Raw genomic sequence first — 5,925 nt, 5'->3', positions numbered from 1 at the left:
CCAGCAACCTCCCGGAGTGTTTCCAAGGGGAAAAGAGGCTGTGTAGTGGAAGAGAAGATTTCCTTGGGCAGATTCATCCAGTTCCGTACTAACAGTCCTGCGAAGGACCTATCATCTGCAGGCCAGCAGACATTATGCCTTGCTATCCCAACAGAAGAAGCTTGCCCCCTAACAGATTTACTCAAGAGGAGTGGGGAAGAAGGTGGCTTTCCCTTATAGTACTCCTGTCCATGCTGTGTACACAACATCCAAAACACAACACTATACAAGCTACTAGGAAAGAAAAATTAACTCTATCCCAGCCAAAACCAGGACACCAGGTTACAATAGCTGAGGGAGGACCCAGACATCAGGTAAGTGTTCAGCTTGGATTTTTCCAACATTTTTTCCCCTGTTCTAGGAGGATCGCTGATACTGTACAGTATCTAAAACTTCCTGGCATGAGATATGGTGATATTTGAGAAATAGTAAAGGACAGTAGAAACAGACACTGTGTCTGACTTTCTTTTCTTCACAACAATGTAAATCAAGATGACCTGCACTGAAATTCAGAAACACATCACTATAAAACTGCGGCGGGCGGAGGAAGCAAGCAGCCGATTCAATGTGAATGACAGAGCAAGCTTCAACTTTATTGAAAGAAATCACACCTTATATAAGCACTCTACAATAATCATGCATACTACTCACAAATCTATTGGATACATGTAAAAAGCTACATTATAATATCCCAGCCCCTTGTGGCATTTCAGGCATGTCACAACACCTTCCTTCTTCTGGCCTGCTTTCTTTCCCAAGGTTGTTTACTATCACACTCAAGGCCATTGTGTACCTCAGTTTCTCTCTTTGTTAACATAACAGTTCTTTGTTAGCATAACCGTACCCTGGGTTTTTTCCTCTGTTTACCTCAGATGGCTGCAATCAGCTCCTGCAGAGACCCATGGCCTTGCTCTCTGCAAGCCGTTCTCCAACATAAAACTGGTGTAAGAGCACTGCCAGACTCTCTGACATGATCCTCAGAAACAAACGGCCTAATGTAGCCACTGAGACTATTCCTCTTCACTGTCTGTGCAGAGACGAGGAGGCTGGCAGTGAGGGAAATCGCATCACCCACTGCTCTCTTGTACTAACAGCGCTGATTGACGTGCGGCAGCACATTACACAGTCATACAGTCGAGCTGCTGCTGTCCCCACCCATCCTGGCTGACAGGCACTGCCATCTCTGAGTAAGGACACCTGATCCCCTCCTGGACCTCCACGACTTTCAGCTCAGGATGCTGAAGACACATTACCTTAGAAGAGAGGGCTGAAGCCTGCAGAGGTTCAGGGTGAGGCAAATGGTTGGGAGCAAAACCAGGTTCAGTCACCCAGGTTTTATTCATAACCACACAACTGTCAGAGTCCTGAAATATTATCACAGAAGCAGTGACTGCAGCTACAAGAGGCACTGTATTAACCAAATTCACTGTCTTTGATTTCTGGTATCAATGCTGCATATTTAATATTCTCCCAATGAACTTGTTTTGAGGGTATTTTTAGCTGAATTATATTTTTAAAGACAAATTTCACAGAACTGTTTGGACAGAATGACACAAAATAAACTCTCCCCATTTTCCCACCAACTGTGGCTTTCACTGAGGAGAAATGACTTGGATTGTCCTTATAAAAACTGGTTCTAGTTTGCCTTCAAGATGTCATCCCCTGCCCAGCGTAGGGGAAGAGCTGTTTGTCACAAGTTTTTTTCTCTAAGTTAAACAATGTATTTTGGGGCATCACAGCCTATCTTAACCGTAAGAAGGTATGAAAGGAAACCCAGCAATGGTGTCATGATCCCATCTCAGCTACAGTCATACACAAGAAAGACACCTCTCTTTGAAAAGAAAAACGGTCGTACCAGCATAGTTTTTCTCCACAGTTCTGTTCACATTGGATGCAAAATGTCATTTGTGAACTTCTCCCTACTGCTGAAAGTGGCTGACTAGTTTCACCTGAATTTTCCCTTTTGGTCGTTTCCTGTTATGCTGAGAGAAGATGTAGTGAGTAAGAGTTTCTAAAAATGCTGAGAACCTACAGCATGGGATTAAAATGAAATTATTGAAGCAAGTTAGAATGTTGCTGCTAGGCTTGCCTTCCAATAGCCAAACCAGAAATAGGAGACATTGATTGAAGTGCAGTATATGAGGTGTGCTATCACCGTTCAGGGAGTGAGCTTCAGCCAGGCAGATGTTAGGACAATGAAAAGATGCTGGCCCCCGCATAGAAGACAGACCTACACAGCCTGTAAAGAAGGGTATGTTTCTGAGCCCACTGCATACTTAAGCACTCAGGAATATGGTAATACTGCAGTAGTTTACCCTGCAGAAACATGTCACAGAAATGCTTCCAAGAAGCAGCAGCAGGAACAGGCTGGAGGGAAGGGCCACCTCGGGGGTTTCAGTGACCCAAACTCACAGGCTTTCAGTTACCCAGACTGGTCCAAACTGTGTGAGAACCAGGTGCTCTCCATCTAGGTGTGAATGCAGAGAGAAAGCACAGACTTGGATAAAGCCAAGTAGGATGACACATTTTATACGTTCGTTTTGCTATACACATTTAGATGGATGGGTGTAATTTCCAATACAGAAAACACGAGGCTCAAACAGTAGTGTGAGTAGAAAATGAAATATACATAGCAAATAATAAAGATAATTACTCATAGCTCCTCTGCAAACATACCCAGACAACAGGAATACAATATGGCTTCCCCAGATATTTTAGCCCCTGACAGTGAAGCTAGTTTTTGGGTGACTGTGCAAGGGAAAAATTCAGAGAGGCTTCAATATTGTGGCAAATCTGTCTCATGATGTATTAATTAGAATAAGATTGATGAAAACTATGTGTGCAAAGTGAAGGATAAACACAGGTCTTCTAAAAATACGAATTTTTTAAAGTTATTTTTGACTTAGCATCTATTTTTGTACTAAGACATACCAACATTTTCACTTTAAATTTTGGCCTGCTGTAAGAGCAAATACTTAGCCTATACTTCAATATTTAGTGGCAAAGGTAAACATTGTTTACTCACATTTTTAGTTGTTTTAAGTGGTAACACCAAATACAAAACTACTGCTAAGACATGTGTCTTAAATATTTTTTCACTGTCACATTTCACAGCTTAGTGAAATATAGGAGCTAAAATAGCTGCACAGTCATCCCTAGTCCCGAACTGTGTGTATTCTATAAATGTCTTGTCTCTGTCAAAGGTGTTTTTTTCTTCATTAAAAAAGGTAAAATTCATGCTGCAGAATAATCATGTTTTTGTGCTACTTACTTCCCAGTTAATCTGTATTTTATCTTACTTGAAAACTAAAATGTGTTTAGACTTTGTGTCCATTTCCAGTGATTAACGCAAAGGGAAGAAAATCTGTTTGTCTGTGGTATTGGTGAACTGTGTTTTCCTTAAGTCAGACTAGAATCTAAAATAATTTTCTAGTGCATGCAGTGTTTAGCCAATATTATAGACTTGTCCCTATTGCATGCCTTGTAAGTAGCACTGGATAAAACCTCTTTGGTCAATATGGAAAACACTTCACAGATCAGCTATTTGACCATCCAGTGCAACCAAGGCAGAAGAGCATTTTGTGCCATTGATCAACAATAATTCCTGGCATTTACAAGGCATCTTTAATCTGAGAGCCTTAAATTGCTCTGCAACAATAATAAATTCTCAGAGTACCCCTCTGAATTAGGTGACATAGTACTTGATTTACAAATGAGCAAAGTGAAACATCAAGGAGTAAGATAATTGTTCAAGGTCAGATAGTGAATTTTTGTCAGTCTGGTAAAACATCTAATCTTACAGCCTTTTGGATTTGTGGAAAATAAGTGTAAACTTTGCTACCGAAGCAGATTGTTAGGTTTCTAGCTGCTGTTCACTTACTCTGCACAGATGTTAACCTGCCTGTAATGACGATGTAAGACAGCAAAGAACCATGTTCCCAAGCAATCATGTTACAGATTAGGAGAAGACTGAATGCTTTAAGTGTGGAAAACTTTTTAAACTTCTGAATCACTGCTAGCTTTTGAATTAAGAAGTCCAATGCAAAGACATCTTAGCACATTCCTGTACTCTAGTTCTGCTGTTATTCAGTGGTAAAAGGGACACTCGGTTCTGAAGAAGGACGTAATGGGCGGCACATGAACTGTACACACAGGCAAGGCTCCAAGTTTAATGGCAAAAATTTCTCTGTACAGATGTCTGATAACAGAATTGGGTTTCAAAATGTGTAGACCTGTGAAGAACAGGGTATAAATACCTCCACAGATGTCAGGGCATGCAATTACAATCCAGTTCAGAGCCGTGGGATGAAGCATACCTTCTTTAGATTTGAAAGGAAAAAATAATCTGCATAGTAAAAATACTATAAAGATTGGTGGTTATTTTATCACCCTTACTCTTAATATAAATGTGAGTGGAGAACTGTCGTGATTGATAGGATTTCTATTTCTGGGGTTTGCAGGGGGTTGAAAACCCTCTCCTCCAGGCAAATCAGATTGCAGATTATATCTAAGCCCTGGTACATTTAACAATATACACAGTTAAAAAAAGATCCTCTCCTGTATATTCTGTGTCTTGTTCTGCTCTTTTCGCACTTCAGTACCTTATGGTTTCAAGTCTGTGCTTTTAGACCTGTTTCACACCCCCGATTTCTAAATCCTGTGTCATTCTTCTTCCTGACAATTTTAAATATATTCATACAGAAAAGAGATATTTATGGTTTAACATTTTAATAATGCTGCAGTCAGATTTTATTAGTGCTTCTCTGTTACATTTCACATCAGATAGGAAAGAGTAATGAAGAGAATATCATTGTGGGATTTTAGGCTTATGAGCTTAATGTATTATGATACAACAAAATGTATTACCTAAAGGTCCCTTTCTCACAAAGGCAGATGAGACCACCATAGATATGACAATACAAAGCAGCAGTCGAACCAGTGATAACATTGTATAATTGCAAAAACTTTTTTTTTTTTTTTTTTTTTTAAGAAAATTTAATTTATTAAAAAGAAATTTGAAATAAAGAGCTTTAGGATTCCTAATGTTGACTGTATGCATATTACACAGCTTGTAAGAACAGAAATTACAACTAAACAGAACCAACCCTATTTTCCTGCACGATGTAATTTGACCCCCGAATTTGCAGCAGATAGCTTGGCCATCTGGATAGAGTGACAGGATGTAAGAAATCACCAGTTCAGTGGCGTACAAATGGTTGGAAGGAATCCCTTCCAGATGTCCTCAGAACCACTGCGGGGTTTCAAACATTCTGGCAGCTGAGAGCGAAAACATTTTAAAAACCCTCTTATTTTCTTCCCATGCTCACTTTGCTACTTAGTAGGCATGAGGGTAACTTCCAAAGAAAACTGGACAGACATTACTTAGTCTGGAACGAAATCAGTATTAAACGTGAGGGGAGCTCCCCTTTTGCTCTCATTCCAAGTGATAACGGACTTCAAGCCGAACTATCTCCCAAAACCTAAATTACACTAAATATTCATTTCAAGAGCACTGATTATCTCCAGAAAGGAACATGCTGCTCCAGACAACAAAGTTATTAGTAAAACACTTGTTTTCTCCGGCCGGCGGCTGCCTGCCCCAGAGCAGCCGTCCCGGGAAGCCCGCAGGTCCCTGCCTGAAGGCGCCGGGGCCCTGTAGTGCCGGGCTATCCGGCTGCCGCGGGCACTGCCCGGCTGCGGGCAGGCGGGTGGGCAAACGGGCAGCGCACCACCGAGCTCTGCCCTGCCCTGCAGATCCGGCGAAACAGGCCTGGGCCTCCCGGCGGCCGCCCCGCCAGCGGCGGCCCTCTGCTCCGACACCCGCCCGCAGGCTCACCCGCAGGCCGCCCCCGGGGCTCCAAGGCCCGTTAGCTCCCAGCGGAGGCG

This window comes from Athene cunicularia, assembly GCF_003259725.1.
Source record: "Athene cunicularia isolate RWA chromosome 1 unlocalized genomic scaffold, athCun1 chr1_part2, whole genome shotgun sequence".
Classification (NCBI taxonomy): Eukaryota; Metazoa; Chordata; class Aves; order Strigiformes; family Strigidae; genus Athene; species Athene cunicularia.
This window is presented reverse-complemented; position numbering follows the sequence as displayed.